Raw genomic sequence first — 18,226 nt, forward strand, 5'->3', positions numbered from 1 at the left:
TTGTCCAGGACAGCGTTGGCATTCTCTTACTTGATTTGCCCGGGGTGATGACTTCCTTTCAAAACTCCTGTCTCATGAGAGGGAAATTGAGTTCTTAAGACAGCTTTACCAGTGTCAAGAAACGCGGCAAATTCAACTCTGAGAGCATAGGTGTATTCATTTCCCACGGTTGCCAAAGTGGCATCTAGGCGCTTCTGTTTTTTCTATTCTGCAGGGCTCTAGGGGGTGCTGTATACTGCGTCTTCTCTGTTTGCTCTCCCGCTGTATCAAAGAATTAACTTAAACCAGCACCTCTTAAATAACCATCTCCTTTTATGCTTCCATATGTCCCCAACCACCCCAGAAATCACCCCCTGCCGTTATCAGATACTCATTGTTTTAAACTCACTGGCCACAGTTTACACCTTTGCCTTCACATGTACTAACCAATGTGTGTCCCTCTGGGCCCTAAAGCGGTCACTGACTTCCCCCTGTACCTTGTTTTATAACTAAATGTGGTATTCTTGTTATGCATAGTTTCGCGTGTGGAGTGTTGACACATGGGTGTGAGCAAAAAATTGAACATTTGCTCCATTCTCGGAATGAAAGCACAGCTTCCCCCTAAAAGCAAAACGTCGCTTTGCAAACAATAAGTGGATTTTGGCTGATGTGGTAGAACCCAAGCGCAGTAATGTTTATTTTTGGGGTTTTATTCAGAGCGGAGTTGCCCCAAAGGCAGCCACTTTGTCCCAATTACGTTGTCCCGATTTTTTTTATTTTATTTAACATGTACCACTTTTCTGTTGTAAACTATTGACATGCATGTTTACTTAACTTTCCGCACTCCCTGTAACGTCGCTGAGGGGGTTAAAGTGCCCGATGCACAAATCTGTGTGAAACTTCCCAGTCACTTGTACCAACACTAGTAAGGTATTTGAGGGCACTGGGTTAATGTGCTGAAAGCAGAGAGAGCGCTGTCGATGGCAGCCCCCAGGGGAGGGGGTGGGGGGGGGCGGCGGGTCGAGAGCCGCTCACTGGAGCCAAGGGCGCGGGACACCTATTGGGCTAGGAGATCCTCCTCCGGCTCATGGAGAAAATGCTGCTTGCGGGGCCAAGAGATCGGTTTACAAGTGGCCACTCTGCCTAACGGCCCCTGCATATGCTAAGCATCCCTGCACCCCGAAAGTGACTGTGCTATTAGCCTCTGTACCATGATCCCCAGTACAAGGAAGGAAATTGTGTTTGAGTTGTAAAATACAGCATTAACCAGGATTCACCAGGCTTCTGGCCCTGGTGCCGCTGCACCTACTGCACAAATTAAAGCTACACCCGAATGGCCCCACTGTGCATCTTCCTCTGGCAGCTAACTCTCCTCTCCTAGCTGTTCGTGTACCAGGTGAGCCTGAGCTCCAATCCCGGCGCCCCCATGTTCCCTTATTGTGTAATCTTGTGCAAATCGTTTTAGAGCCTCGGGTCCGCTATCTGCAATATTGACAGCCCGTCGTAGAACACTAATACCCTTAGTAGTAACTGTATGATAGCAGTGGATATAGACATTCGGCGCAAGTGATCAACTGTTAAAGGTAAACACATTCCCTACCGACAAACAACACAAAATCACCAGAACACGCAGCGTCTCACCTGAATAGTTCCAGTGACAATGCACTGTGTCCGTCACAGACGAGTGCGTGTCTAAAAGTGAGAAAACGATTTCTATTGCCTGGTGTGTATTTTTCCAGTCATCTCATCTCTCCGTCTACCACGTCCCATATTTGTTGGACTCTTTCAGTTTAACACAACATATCACTGATTTCTCACTCGCCTTTCTTATTCTGTGTCTAAAGCTCCTTGCAGCCCATCCCCTCTTCCACCTGTCTCCCCCGCCCCGTTACTGCTCCACGCCGTTCTTAACCTGCTTGCTACTCTCTCACTCTCTAACTCTGCCTCAGCTTCTGCCTGACACTCTTTCCGTCTCCCTCTCTTTTTCTTTTTCACTATTTATGTATCAGTCGCTCTCTCTCTTGCTTTGTCTCAATTTCTGCCATACGCAGTCTTTCTCTATCAATCTGGCCTCGTCTTCTTCCTTTATTACCATAGTCTATGAATTCCTTCTCTTTCTTCACACTTTCTCTGTCAGTCACTTTCCTTCTTCTCTATTTCTTACGCACTTTTCTCTATCAGTCTCTACCTCGTATCATTCTCTCTTGCTCGCTCTCTGTTTGTCATTTATACATTGGCATAACATTAAAATACTGCAGACTTCTGCTGGCCTCAGAGCAAATGCTAAAACTCTTGTCTCATGATGATCTTTAATAAAATAAATAGGTTTTAAAACAACTTGATGATACAAGAGATAAGCAAACCTAGCAGAATCAGGGACCATGCCTTTAGTTGGTGTCCAGGCTTCTTTGCCCTGGTCAGAATGTCTCTTAATATCACTAAAGCCAAATAGAAAGTTTCACAATCTAGTCCACAAACAATAATATTGGTATTTTAACACATGGTTCTTTCACTACTAAAATACCACCCTTTTGGTCAGCTCTCTTTAAAAAAAAGTGTTATGGCCTGGCCTGGCTGGTGAGCGCAGCTATCGTCAGACAATTATGTGAAAAAGAATCACCAGGAGATTGGGTTTCGGCTCTGCCCACATCTTGGGAGCCAAAAGTACATGTTTTGATTGAACAGAAGTTATGTGCTTCCACAAAAAAGTGCTTGCCCTCCACACAGCTGTAATAATTTTGTTTATTTATCCAGCTGCTTGGAATTCAGCTTTCAGGGGCACACACATGACCGCGTATATTAACATGTCTCCGATAACAAAATAATTTATGGTGGTTTTCTCTGGCATCAGCATGGATAGTAGGAGGGCAGTCAATAACCTACATGGATATTCAGGTTTGGAACCCGACCTTTTAACCCTTACTAATATTCTTCTACAATTCTCTGCATCCACACAAATACATATCCATTTCCATGCTATCAACTTGTAATGCTTCACAATACAATACAACATTCTTTTAAAGTTAAAGCCAGACCTAATGTCGTTGCCAGTACTTGTTCAACCTTGACATTCCAGCGAAGGTTAGCCCGATCTCAAACCATAACAAGTTTCGCAGATCATAATTGTTTCGCCGATCATATTTCAAGTTCGGCTCGTGTCTTTTTCAAGTACAGAACACGCTTCTGTTTCAGTCTAGCTATTGCTCATGATCATTTTCAGACCACACTGTTCTTTACCTCCACTTTCCCCTGCTGCTCCACGTCCCTGACAAAGCAACACAAGCATTTACAAAGCTAGCTGCTCCAACTTATGCTGCCAGCCTTTTGACTTTGTCAATGCATTAGCTTTGTCAATGCATGTTGGTTTTTGTAAAACTTTATTGTTTGGGACTAAGTTACCTTAACCCCTTTCCATGGCGCCCCACTGAGAACAAATGCTCTTTTCATCTGGTTACAGCAGTTTTGTACGGCTAAATGAGAAGAGTTAATATAACACCCAGGATAATGTATTGTATGGCTAAATACTTTTAAGATCCTAAAGGCGAGACCGTTGCATTGCAAATGCTTGTTTATGTAAAGACCTCCACTTCGTTTCTTTCAGTTTTCTTATTTACTTCATTTTATGGTGGATCTTGCCTTTGCTGTCAATCTTCAATAATCAAACTACTGGCGTTTATCATCGCCACACGAAGTGCAATGAACGAAACCACGATATGGAAAATAAATACATCTATGAATCAGTGGACAGATAATCCCTCTTGCCTGGTGGTATCTTGAATATCACTTATCAAAATGACAGCCACTTTCAAAATCTTAGTCAAGGTTTCAAATATAATGCTATCTTAGCAAAGCACACGTAAACGTTTTTCTCATTCAGTTGTAGAGCTTTCTATAAATGTAAATTTACAATAAAACAAAGATAAAAAAAGAGTAACAAATCACACGTTGTTTTCCTTCAGACTCACTTTTATAGCAAGCCGGGCATTTCAGGAAAACGTACCGCCAGTTGAGACGGAGTTTAATTCTGCTTTTATTACCTTTAAGTAGATCTCGCACAATACCGAGATCCTTCAAAAATTATTGAAAATACCGCTTATCATCGTCACACTAAGTCCAATGAACAGCGGTATAGACAAACAAAATTATTGATTAACGAAGCGGGGCGGAGCCCTGCCTTTTACTATGAAAGATATCACATATGAGAATTAGAGTCACTGTAAAATTCTTCTCCAAAGTTTAAACTGTAAAGCTGTTTTAGCAACCCATATATACATGTAAACGTATTTCTCATTCTCAGTGCTAAAAAAGAATATTTTACCCGTGACAATAAAACGGAAATGAGTGTGGAGTTGTAGTGGCTTCTGGGTATGCAAATAACCACCCCCTTCATTAAAAAAAAACAACCAGCTTGTCTCTTTCAGACAGACTTCCCTCTAGTGACAGAGGATGGTACTGCACCTGAAGCTTCCTGGACAGTTCAATCCCCCTCCCTCGCGCGCTCTCTCATTCTCTTTCACACACGCATGCACACAAAAAACAAGCATTTGCAATCGGTCTCACAATTGCGAGATTTTGAGCTATTGGCTTTGTAAGTGACAATGCCTTTTATAATATTAAAAGTAATTGTCATTTACAATAGGTCAAAGTTTGGCAAAAGCGAGGCCTATTGTATTGCAGAGCGCGGTGTCCCTGAAGCGCGCGCTGCGCTCAGATATTAAAGTTTTATTTTAAAAAAGGAACGAAGACACAACGAAGGTGGACACACTGATAGAGACACACAGAGATGGGTACTCAGGCAGTCACACAGGTAGTAGAGACACTCACGGATGGGCACACAGGCATGCAATGACAGATAGACGCAGGGATACAGACACACCCACTGACTAATGGCAAACAGGCATGCACACACAGAGACAAACACACCGAGTCTGATACATGGATGGAAACAGGCATAAAATGACAGAGAGAGACACAAAAATAGACACACATACACCCACAATTGTGAACACAGATATACAATGCGTGACAGACACACACTGACAGATGGCATACAGTCAGACACCCACTTACAGCCGGGCACAGAGGCATTCAATGAGAGGCAGATACATGGATAGAAACACACGCACACCACCAAGGATGGGCACACAGACAAACACAATAAACAAGCATTTACAAAGCAACAGGCCTCGCGTTTTCAATGCCATTTTACTTATCCAATTAGAATACAAACACATTGTAATTGCGAAACCAATTGCATTGCAAATTCTTGTTTTATTTCAGTCGAGCAATAGCTGTGGGACCTTCTCTTGCTTCCATTAGAATGACTTTTTTTACGACTGTTCAGATCTCGAAATAGAATTCTTTCATAAATTACATAAACTGCCGTTAATCGTTGACATACGAAGTACAACGAACCTGGGCAGGTGAGAGCAGTGTTATAACTTCTAAATGGAGCCCCTGCTTACACGTACGATGAATTTCATATGAAAATTACAGTCACTTTCCAAATCTTATTGAGGATTTGCTAGCTTAGCAAAACCGAAACACATTTGAACATATTTCTCATTCTTAGTACTAAAAAATACTGTTTTACAGGTGACAATAAAACGGAAGTGAGTGTGGCGTGTTAGTGGCTTCTGGGTATGAAAATAGCCCCCCCCCTTAAAAAAAAAATAAAAAAACAGCTTGTCTCTTTCAGACAGACTTCCCTCTAGTCCGAAAGGGGTTTTGGGGTGGTGCACCACCAAATGGGTTTGTCAGTAAATTACACCAAGTGGTCTGTAGTTGGTATATAAACAAAGTCTTTATTTTAATTCAGTTGTTGAAACAAAGCCTCAGCCAACGCGTTTCGTTCAAAACATGAACTTTGTCAGGGCTGGAAAGATGCAAAGAAACATAACATAAGTAGACGCACTGTACAAAACATTTAAAAATACATGTAAAAAGACATCAGTTAGGGAAAAAAAAAAAAGAAAAAACTTTTTTACAATTGTTATCTTAAACAAACTAAAAAAGAGAGAAAGCACAGGACACATCAGGAATATACTTTGTCTTGTTAATATATCGAACAACACACTTCCATGAGAACCTAACGTGCAACCTTATAAAGAAGAATATTTGGTAATTCAATATGCAAAAATGCACAGTTGTGACGTCATGGTTCTACTAAGGATAAGCTTTTAATTTACTAAAAGTGGATGGTTTAATTAGGGTGTCCCTATCTGGAACCATGTTTTCGTAACAAAGACTTGTGTCTTTCTATCCCATCTTGCACCCATGATATACAGATAATTGTGTCATGAACAGGGGAAAAGAGAAGAAGGGGAGAAAGAAGGCTGGGGGAAGGGGACTAAACAAGTGTGTATCAGTGAGATAGGGCACAAGGGGACACGTACCATGAGTAACAATGCAAGTGCAATCCAATAGCGCCGGGGTTCATGTAAACCAGAAGTCGTCTCTCGATAGGTTACGAGATGTGCTGGGTGAACAGTCCTTTTCAGTCATCCAGTACCACCATGATAAGGGCACTGTGCACGTATCTGTTAAAGCAGAGTAGATATATAAAATAACTGGTGCTAATTTAGCATTAAAATAATTTCAAAGTTGACCCCAATCTAAGATTCTGAGGTCCCGTTCCCTCAGGTGTCTGAATGACAGAGTGTGAGTAAATCCCTAAGTTAAAAGGATCCACTGCATACAACTAAATAATCAAACATAAATAGCACAAAATCTTATTATTCAAAAAATGACTGTGAGGCCGGCATTGGTTCATCAGACAGAGAAAGCTGAGAACTTCAAGCAAAATACGGCCTACCCATGGTGTGCGGTTAATCAACCAGGGTTTGCAAAAGAATGTAAGTTAAAAGACTAAGTTTAAAGTCAAAAAGGGACGCTAAGGAAAAATGGCCAGTGGTCATACAGTCGGAAAGACAATGGCTCACAAAATGCGGGTTGCAGGACGTGTATGGTTAGCCCCATACCGAAGAATCAATGGGACAGGTAATTAACAATATCTCATGAGGTATGTACCATGCAGCGCCCCAAGAACAACAGGACAATCACAAATATAGTAAAATGGGACACATGCGCCTAGAGGGCGTGTCACAATGGAAATTGAAGGAAAGTAAATAACAACGTCCCAAAAAGAAAAACCCATGCCGTGCCCCGAAGAACAACAAACAATAACGAACAAAATAATCCAGGAGGGCGAAACACACTATAAAGCAACTTTAGGAAAGTGGCCCCTATGCCACGTGATCGAAACGGCCTTAAGCGGAATTCAACAAAGATGAGATCATACCGAGTGTGCGCCTCTGCATAAAGATATCTACATAGTTCCCCTCGTACCTGTGACAAGACGGTAATCCGCGTCCTCCCCTGGGAGTATCCCGTGAAATGTCCGGGGCAGATGCTGGGTTTTTAATCACGGGCATGCGTGTTCAAAATCAGCGCACGTCATCGCGTTTCACCAAGTCGAAAATGCGCGTGTAATAATTGACCAATAGAAGTCATATTTGGGCCGTTTCCAAGGAGACCAGGTTAGATACTCAGAATCGTCTAGTCATGACAGGAGCTGTCAGAGGGTGTGTCGGGGATAGGCCAATGGGGTCAGGGTTGGCGCCGCGTCAGCGGTGTTAAGCGCGCCGAGGTCGAAAATGGGGGCTTTAAGAAAATAAAGACTAGACAAACGCCCATATTTAAATATAAATACTACGAAGTTGAAGGCTGGAAGGACGCCCTATTGTAAAGGGGAAAAGCCCATTTGTGAATGCCAAGCCACTCGCTGCGGCACAAAATGACAAGGTGTGTTCCGATGTCCTTCATAGATATCAAAATTTACACAAAGTGTCCAACATGAGTAAGTGTAGCCAGGTGAAAAAACTAGAAATGCGCCCGTTTGAACACGGAAAGCTACAGAAGTATGGTAAATGTACAAGGTTAACGCAATGTTAACACATATCACGGAGTTAGGTAGCCAATGAAAAACTGGCTTCGACTGTTTCCAAGGAGACCCAGTTGTATACTGGGACGGCTGACGTGACGTCGGAAAGGAGACGTCAGACTCGTCACGTCTTGTAGTGGGCTCTCAGAAGGTGTGTCGATAAAAAACCAATGTGTGTGCGGGTTTGTGACGCGTCAAAGGTATGATGTGCGCCATATTCGGAGATAAAAACTGCAAAGTCGAAATCTGGAAAGGCGCACAATTAAGAAGATAAATGCAGCGAGGTTAAAAGTTTAAAAAGAGCGCCCGTTTGGAAAGTGAAATGCCACAGAAAAAATGATGGCGACGTAGTGCATGATGCAGGGGTGTGCTATCACTTGTGTCTCGATGAACACAAAGCGTGGGGCATAAGTAGAGTTCCCATCTGCACATGTAAATTTGGCCTGTTTGGGTATAAAAGGTCAAAATTATATTGGATGACGATAAGTTGGGGGCTAACCCAAAATACAACAGGAAAATGATTAACAAGTGTTGATCAGATCTACCAAGGTGTGTATGAGGGAGGCGCTATTTCGATGATATAGGGCGCGCCAAAAACGAAGGTAAATATGAAAAATGTAAAAAGCTCTAAAGACACCCGTTTATGAAACCAAAAACAAAAAACAAAAAACAAGAAACAACCGAAGGTAACGGAAAGTCGCATTACCTCGTGTACGTAAAAAATGTGTGTCCACGAAGCCACCGTTGTTAGCATGGCGAACATATTCTTTGAGACAAATGTAAGTAGAGCCGTGCCTAATAGGTGAATGGTTGTGAGCCGGTTTACAAGATAAAAATCGATGCGAAAGGATTTGGAGAGACATGTAAGTATAATCCTTATCAAGTTACATACATGTCAAAGTTGGCATTAATAATAAGCGATAATGAACTGATAAAATGCACAAAGGTGCACGGAACTATGGAAATCACAGAATTTTATGAAGCGCATTCAATGCCATATTATCCCGATCCACGTGTAAAATGAAAGGATTTGGAGAGACATGTAAGTATAATACTTATCATGTTACATACATGTCAAAGTTGGCATTGATAATAAGCAATAATGAATTGATAAAATGCACGAAGGTGCACGGAACTATGGAAATCACAGAATTTTATGAAGCGCATTCAATGCCATATTATCCCGATCCACGAGGGTGAACTCAAGTCCAGAGAGAGCGAACATCATGGTCCTAGGTGTGGCCAATGATGAATTGGTGTGGCTCACACAAATGCAGAACTCTGTAAAGTTCCCGATGTTCTAGGGGAATAGGTGCATGCGGTGTCAGGTTATCATAAGACCATGAGGATGTGTTCAGGTCAAGAAATAATGAAATTCATGGTCCGAATTATGCCCCATGGAGACCGACCGCAATCTGCATATCCACTTGGATTCAGTCTGTCTCAATACGAGATCTCTGTTACCTCCCCGTTTATTCATGGGAATGTGGTCTATGCCAATAAAAAGAAAGGACCTATCATTCGGATGTTCCCTATTGTAATGTTCAGTCATGGGGTATCGTGTATCCTTGTTAATCAGCGCGCGTCGATGTTCTTGGATACGGGTTTTCAGACATCGTGCTGTACTGCCTACATAGACCTTTCCGCATGGGCACTCCAGTGTGTATATTACGTATTTAGTGTTGCAATTAATGAAGTGCCTGATGTGATGCGTCTTACCAGTGTTGAAACTGAATTCTTTGCATTTGTTACGTCCCAGGATGCATACATTGCAAGAAGTGCATGTAAAGAAACCCACTGGGGGTTTCGGTAACCAAGTGTTGTTTGTCTTCTGGGTGGTCACATAGCTAGGACATAGGGACCTTCTAAGTGTAAGTCCCCTTCTATACACCAGAGAAGGTTTGTCAGTGATAGTGGTGCGAAGTCTGGGGATATCTGTCAGTAAGTGCCAGTGCTTTCTAAAAGCTTTAAAGATTTTATCACTATGTGCGGTATAATTTGTGAAAAAACTGATTCTTTCACCTGTTTTGTGAGTTATGCCAGAGTTCCGACTCGCCCCTCTGTCAGTTTGTAGGAGAGTCTGAGTTCTGGGAAGTTTAAGAACTCTGCGTTCAGCTCTGTCTAGAACGTTGGGGTGATATCCCCTGTGTTTGAAACGTTGTTTGATGTCATTAATGTTCTCCCTAAATCCTTGTTCCTCACTACACAGCCGTCTGGTTCTTACCATCTCCCCATAGGGTATGTTGGAGATGACGGAGCTGGCATGCGCACTCGAGGCATGTAAGATGCTATTGCATGCGGTCTTTTTTCTAAACATGGTGCTATGTATTGTGCCCTCTTTGATGTAAAAGTGGATGTCCAGAAAATCAATACTTTCCTTGCTATATGACATCGTTAATTGCACATTAAAGGAGTTATTGTTGAGGTACATTAAATACTCCTTGAGCTGTATTTCTGAGCCGGACCATAGACACACAATGTCGTCTATATACCTCCCCCAGAAGACGATGTGATTGGTCCAGGGGAGGCATTCCTGCTCCATGCGTGCTCCCTCTCATACCACCCCATGAAGAGGCCCGCATAGGAGGGAGCAAACCTGGTACCCATGGCTGTACCTTGGAGTTGGTGGTACCACCTTTCATCGTGTTTGAAAAAGTTGTTAGTGAGGATTAGCTCAATCATCTCCATGATCATGAGGTTGTATGAATAATGGTCAGCCCCTTCCTTATCAAGGTAATGTCGGACAGCCAATAGCCCCAATTCTCTTTGTATACAGGTGTATAGTCCCACCACATCTAATGTGACGAACATAAGGTCATCGGACCATGTGAATCCATCCAGTTTAACAAGAATGTCCTTGCTGTCTTTGAGGTAGGAGGGTAGGTTGACAACATGTTTTTGTAGTGTGATATCAACAAATTCAGACATTCGTTCTGTCGGGGATCCCACCCCCGAGATGATTGGTCGGCCTGGTGGGAACTTCCCACCCTTGTGGACCTTGGGGAGAATATATATGCAGGGGTAGCGAGCCTGGTAGACAAAGAGGTATCTGAATTCATTTTCAGTTAACAGGCATTCATTCTTCCATTCAGTCAATCGGCCATTGATGTTAGTCTGTAAGTTTTGGATAGGGTTATACTCAATTGGCTCATAGCATTGCTGATCTCCTAGTTGTCGTGCTATTTCCCCCATGTAATCCTCAATGTTCATTACAACCACGTTGCCACCCTTGTCGGCCTCCCTGATCACAATTTCCTTATCCTTCTGTAATCTATTCAGGGCCTCCCTCTCCTGTCTTGTCAAATTGTAACGATTTTGTCTATGTGGGCTAGTGCTTTCCAATCTATATAGTTCCTCGGTGATTTTTTCTCCAAATCTATCGATATTGGGATGATATCCCCCTTGTGGTACAAATTTTGATCTACATTTCAAACCAGTATCACGGTTACAATCCTCAGTAATTTCTAAATCATTCAAAATGGTTTGCATGTCAGGCATCTCATCGTCCTCTAAGGATAATAAAGTTTGTACATGTCTAATGTCCTCGATGGTTTTATCAGTGACAGAGACATTTGAAACATGAGGGACAGGAAAAGCTGTTTGCTGTGAAAAAAACTCTTTTAATTTTAACGTACGAAGAAATTTGTATAGATCAACATGTACATCAACTAGGTCACCATATTGAGTTGGACAGAAACCTAGTCCCTTCTTAAGAACAGTGCATTCGTTAATATCTAATTGCCTGTGTGAGAGGTTGATGATTTGGAGATCCATTGGTGAATTCTGGGCAACCTCCAGACTAGTACTAACCCCCGTGGTGGAAAGTCTAGTTTGGTTCTGAGAGACCAGGGCCTCATCTGTTCTTAATCCTTCTTGGAGCGCAGTCGCATATTGTGACTGTCCGTTCCGCCTGTGGCGCCTCCCGCCTCTCCTTGTTTTCTGGGACCCTTTCTCTGTTGTCTGTCTCCCTCCCTTAGTCTTTCCAATTCTTTCTGAAAGTTGGTTGCTCCTACCCCTAAAGGGATCTCACTATTTGAGGGGGCTGAGCTGTTACTCTCGTTCGAGGTGAGTGAGGTAGTACTATTAGATCTATTGCCTGTACTGTCTTCTCTAACTCTTTTTCTATCTCCCACAGCACTGGTATTATCATACCTTTTTGCAAAGGTGTAAATCCTGCCGTCCTTGTAATCTTTATCATCCCTTTTAATCTTACGCATTTTCTTGTCTCTCAGGTATTGTTGGTGCTCTTCTATTACCTTATTAAGGATGGCATAATTCTTATCAACTAATTCCTTACAATCCATGGCTTCAATTACTTTTTCTAGCTCATCGATTTCTTCCTGCAATTTCTGCCCCTTTTCATGTGCATGTTTAATTAAAATCTTCATCATTGTTTGTGAAGATTTTTCCAAATTGTGTTCCCACTCTCCCAATAGTGGACCACTTAAGTCCTCAAACGTAGGAAAGATAAGGATTCTTAGCCCCCTGGGGATTTTGTTGTTATCGATGTATTGTTGGAGAGTCACACCGTCCCACCAGCGAGCAAGTTCTTGTTTCTTTATCCTTTCAAGTTTAATGAAACATGTCCGTAATCCCGAGTCTTGTTGTTCCACAGTTGGTGCAGAGGTAACTGCGCTGAATCCTTTCCCGAATAAGTCCTGTGCAATTTCTTCTCTTCTATCAATGAGTTTAGGCATGTTTTAGAGTATCCAGGGAAGCGTAATGGAGTGCAGATCAGTCCAAAATAGACTTAAAGCAAACAGGGTTAACGGCGGACTCCAATGACTGCACCTCCTTACTGAGTTCCCAATGTATATGGAATAGTATTAGATGATGGTGTGCATACTAACACCCCTGCATCCGCCGTTGATGGATGCTAACTGCCAAGCAGATCAATGAGAATTCGAAAGGGGTTTTGGGGTGGTGCACCACCAAATGGGTTTGTCAGTAAATTACACCAAGTGGTCTGTAGTTGGTATATAAACAAAGTCTTTATTTTAATTCAGTTGTTGAAACAAAGCCTCAGCCAACGCGTTTCGTTCAAAACATGAACTTCGTCAGGGCTGGAAAGATGCAAAGAAACATAACATAAGTAGACGCACTGTACAAAACATTTAAAAATACATGTAAAAAGACATCAGTTAGGGAAAAAAAAAAAAGAAAAAACTTTTTTACAATTGTTATCTTAAACAAACTAAAAAAGAGAGAAAGCACAGGACACATCAGGAATATACTTTGTCTTGTTAATATATCGAACAACACACTTCCATGAGAACCTAACGTGCAACCTTATAAAGAAGAATATTTGGTAATTCAATATGCAAAAATGCACAGTTGTGACGTCATGGTTCTACTAAGGATAAGCTTTTAATTTACTAAAAGTGGATGGTTTAATTAGGGTGTCCCTATCTGGAACCATGTTTTCGTAACAAAGACTTGTGTCTTTCTATCCCATCTTGCACCCATGATATACAGATAATTGTGTCATGAACAGGGGAAAAGAGAAGAAGGGGAGAAAGAAGGCTGGGGGAAGGGGACTAAACAAGTGTGTATCAGTGAGATAGGGCACAAGGGGACACGTACCATGAGTAACAATGCAAGTGCAATCCAATAGCGCCGGGGTTCATGTAAACCAGAAGTCGTCTCTCGATAGGTTACGAGATGTGCTGGGTGAACAGTCCTTTTCAGTCATCCAGTACCACCATGATAAGGGCACTGTGCACGTATCTGTTAAAGCAGAGTAGATATATAAAATAACTGGTGCTAATTTAGCATTAAAATAATTTCAAAGTTGACCCCAATCTAAGATTCTGAGGTCCCGTTCCCTCAGGTGTCTGAATGACAGAGTGTGAGTAAATCCCTAAGTTAAAAGGATCCACTGCATACAACTAAATAATCAAACATAAATAGCACAAAATCTTATTATTCAAAAAATGACTGTGAGGCCGGCATTGGTTCATCAGACAGAGAAAGCTGAGAACTTCAAGCAAAATACGGCCTACCCATGGTGTGCGGTTAATCAACCAGGGTTTGCAAAAGAATGTAAGTTAAAAGACTAAGTTTAAAGTCAAAAAGGGACGCTAAGGAAAAATGGCCAGTGGTCATACAGTCGGAAAGACAATGGCTCACAAAATGCGGGTTGCAGGACGTGTATGGTTAGCCCCATACCGAAGAATCAATGGGACAGGTAATTAACAATATCTCATGAGGTATGTACCATGCAGCGCCCCAAGAACAACAGGACAATCACAAATATAGTAAAATGGGACACATGCGCCTAGAGGGCGTGTCACAATGGAAATTGAAGGAAAGTAAATAACAACGTCGTTATTGTTTGTTGTTCTTCGGGGCACGGCATGGGTTTTTCTTTTTGGGACGTTGTTATTTACTTTCCTTCAATTTCCATTGTGACACGCCCTCTAGGCGCATGTGTCCCATTTTACTATATTTGTGATTGTCCTGTTGTTCTTGGGGCGCTGCATGGTACATACCTCATGAGATATTGTTAATTACCTGTCCCATTGATTCTTCGGTATGGGGCTAACCATACACGTCCTGCAACCCGCATTTTGTGAGCCATTGTCTTTCCGACTGTATGACCACTGGCCATTTTTCCTTAGCGTCCCTTTTTGACTTTAAACTTAGTCTTTTAACTTACATTCTTTTGCAAACCCTGGTTGATTAACCGCACACCATGGGTAGGCCGTATTTTGCTTGAAGTTCTCAGCTTTCTCTGTCTGATGAACCAATGCCGGCCTCACAGTCATTTTTTGAATAATAAGATTTTGTGCTATTTATGTTTGATTATTTAGTTGTATGCAGTGGATCCTTTTAACTTAGGGATTTACTCACACTCTGTCATTCAGACACCTGAGGGAACGGGACCTCAGAATCTTAGATTGGGGTCAACTTTGAAATTATTTTAATGCTAAATTAGCACCAGTTATTTTATATATCTACTCTGCTTTAACAGATACGTGCACAGTGCCCTTATCATGGTGGTACTGGATGACTGAAAAGGACTGTTCACCCAGCACATCTCGTAACCTATCGAGAGACGACTTCTGGTTTACATGAACCCCGGCGCTATTGGATTGCACTTGCATTGTTACTCATGGTACGTGTCCCCTTGTGCCCTATCTCACTGATACACACTTGTTTAGTCCCCTTCCCCCAGCCTTCTTTCTCCCCTTCTTCTCTTTTCCCCTGTTCATGACACAATTATCTGTATATCATGGGTGCAAGATGGGATAGAAAGACACAAGTCTTTGTTACGAAAACATGGTTCCAGATAGGGACACCCTAATTAAACCATCCACTTTTAGTAAATTAAAAGCTTATCCTTAGTAGAACCATGACGTCACAACTGTGCATTTTTGCATATTGAATTACCAAATATTCTTCTTTATAAGGTTGCACGTTAGGTTCTCATGGAAGTGTGTTGTTCGATATATTAACAAGACAGAGTATATTCCTGATGTGTCCTGTGCTTTCTCTCTTTTTTAGTTTGTTTAAGATAACAATTGTAAAAAAGTTTTTTCTTTTTTTTTTTTCCCTAACTGATGTCTTTTTACATGTATTTTTAAATGTTTTGTACAGTGCGTCTACTTATGTTATGTTTCTTTGCATCTTTCCAGCCCTGACGAAGTTCATGTTTTGAACGAAACGCGTTGGCTGAGGCTTTGTTTCAACAACTGAATTAAAATAAAGACTTTGTTTATATACCAACTACAGACCACTTGGTGTAATTTACTGACAAACCCATTTGGTGGTGCACCACCCCAAAACCCCTTTCGAATTCTCATTGATCTGCTTGGCAGTTAGCATCCATCAACGGCGGATGCAGGGGTGTTAGTATGCACACCATCATCTAATACTATTCCATATACATTGGGAACTCAGTAAGGAGGTGCAGTCATTGGAGTCCGCCGTTAACCCTGTTTGCTTTAAGACTTCCCTCTAGTGACAGAGGATGGTACTGCACCGGAAGCTTCCTGGACAGTTCAATCCCCCTCCCTCGCACGCTCTCTCATTCTCTTTCACACACAAAAAACAAGCATTTGCAATGCAATAGGTCTCGCGTTTACGCGAGTTTAAGCTATTGGCATTGTAAATGACAATGCCTTTTATTTATGTTTTAAAAACGTAAACAAAAATAAAAGGCATTGTAATTTGCAATGTCAATAGCTCAAACCCGCGTAAATGCGAGACCTATTGCGTTGCAAATGCTTGTTATTGGGAGGAACGGGGAGAATAAGTGATTTGCCCACAATCACAGGATGTGTAGTCGACCCCGATTCTCGAACCTTGGTTTCCCATTTCCAAAGTCGGCAGTCTAGCCATTAGACCTTGTCCGAAGTACGGCAGGTGCTCCTAGTGATTGGTGTCTCGTGTCTTAGCGCTTGGTAGTCAGTCAGTCAGTATTCTTTATTCGATGAATAAAACATCATAAAAGCACATAAATACATGGTTAAAATACAATTAAATTATGTCGAAATCCTGACTGTTAGAACACATTTAAAAGAGTAAAACAACTCGTCAATATATTTCATTAACAATAATAAAATCGAATATATAATATCATAATACACATCTTATAATAAAAAGCAGATATGCTAGATAAGAGGTAGGATCATACTACCCACTTTCCAATTTGTCTAATGCCAATAGTGTCAAATCTATATTGTTAAAAGCCCTCTATCCTGTTGGGTATGTTGAGACTTAAGTCTCCTTATTCGTATCAACCAGGCTCTTCCAATGAATTTGGCTACGCCACATACCATCAAGGTGGAAGACATATCAGTACAAAGGACCCTCAGCGCCATTACATGGCACCTGAGGCCCAATTGTTTACACAAAGGTTTTAGCCAAATCCTCCTCGGCACCCTGTAAGCTGGACAAGCAAACATAAGGTGTGCTACAGATTCTAAAGGTGCTGCACAGCACGGACAAGCCTTAGAGCAGCCACATAGGTTGTTCCACCCAGAGGTGAATGCATTTACTGGGAGGATCCCAAACCTAACTTTTAAATACAGTGATCTATCCAAGGGCTTCTCAATAAAATCAAGAAGTGGTTCAAATATCCTAGACCATTTGAACTCTAGGAATCGCTCAGTAAGAGCACCCCCTGTGCCTCTTCTAGAAGTCTCACACTGCACCCAATCCCAATACAGCTTCTTAATAACTAGCTTGGGTGGGGGGGATTGACTCCTCCATAGATCACTCAGACCCAACAAGCCAACCATCTGTCTCAGGTTACACAGCCACTTAATCCTATTACCTCTATCGAGTCGGATAAGATCATCTAGAGCGGCTGCATAGTTTTGGAGCTCTTCAGTTCTTCTCAGACGCACCCAAAAAAGTAAAGGGCGAAGGCGCACTAATTCTTTGAGGGGGCGCCTGCCCATATCAAGACGTAAAGGGATTAATGGAGTGGAGACTGGTAATGCTACAAGATCCCTCAGGAACTTGTTTTCTGAAGTAGTTATCTCCGGGATATTCTCAAACCCCCATAATTCAGAGCCATAGAGTGCAGATGGCAAAACCTGTCCTTCATAAATTGCGAGGATAGGAGCCACTGGTTTGCTCAATGACGCCCTATGTTCTCGCAAAACCGCCCCAGCTACTCTTTTAAAGTTTAATAGCATTTTAGCCAGATGGTCTTTCCAGGTCATCCGGCTATTCACCCTGACCCCCAAATAATCAAAACTATCCACCATCTCCAGGAGTTCACCATTTAACATGAGGGAGTTCTTAAATCTTTTGGGTGGTGCAAAGGCCATTAGCTTCGTTTTGGAAGTGTTGATTGTGAGACCCCTAACCTAACAGAACTCACTAAAGCGGTTCAAAAGCTTTTGGAGCCCAGCTGGGGTTTTCGAGATCAGGATGGTGTCATCCGCGAAGAGAAGAGTAGGGGTTTTTTCCCCGGCCAGGGATGGTGCATCCGCCGGCTCTTCCCTCAGATAATCCACCACACCATTCACAAATAGGGAAAATAAAGTCGGCGCCATAACACAACCCTGGCGAACTCCTCTCCTCACGGGCACCCTCTCCGTCAGTTGTCCCTGAGTGCCCCATCTGATCCTTGCATAATTATCCTCGTGGAGTCTCACAATGAAATCCAATAATGTAGCCGGAAAGCCCATCTTCTCCAGGATTTCCCACAACCTTGCACGAGGGACCAGGTCGAACGCCATCCTGAGATCTATGAAAGCCAGATAAAGGCTACCACGATTGATTGTCACTGACTTCCAATAGATCGCAAGGAGGCGGAAGACCTGGTCCATCGTGCCCACTTTTTTCCGG

Source organism: Triturus cristatus, chromosome 4_2 (genome assembly GCF_964204655.1).
Source record: "Triturus cristatus chromosome 4_2, aTriCri1.1, whole genome shotgun sequence".
Taxonomy (NCBI): domain Eukaryota; kingdom Metazoa; phylum Chordata; class Amphibia; order Caudata; family Salamandridae; genus Triturus; species Triturus cristatus.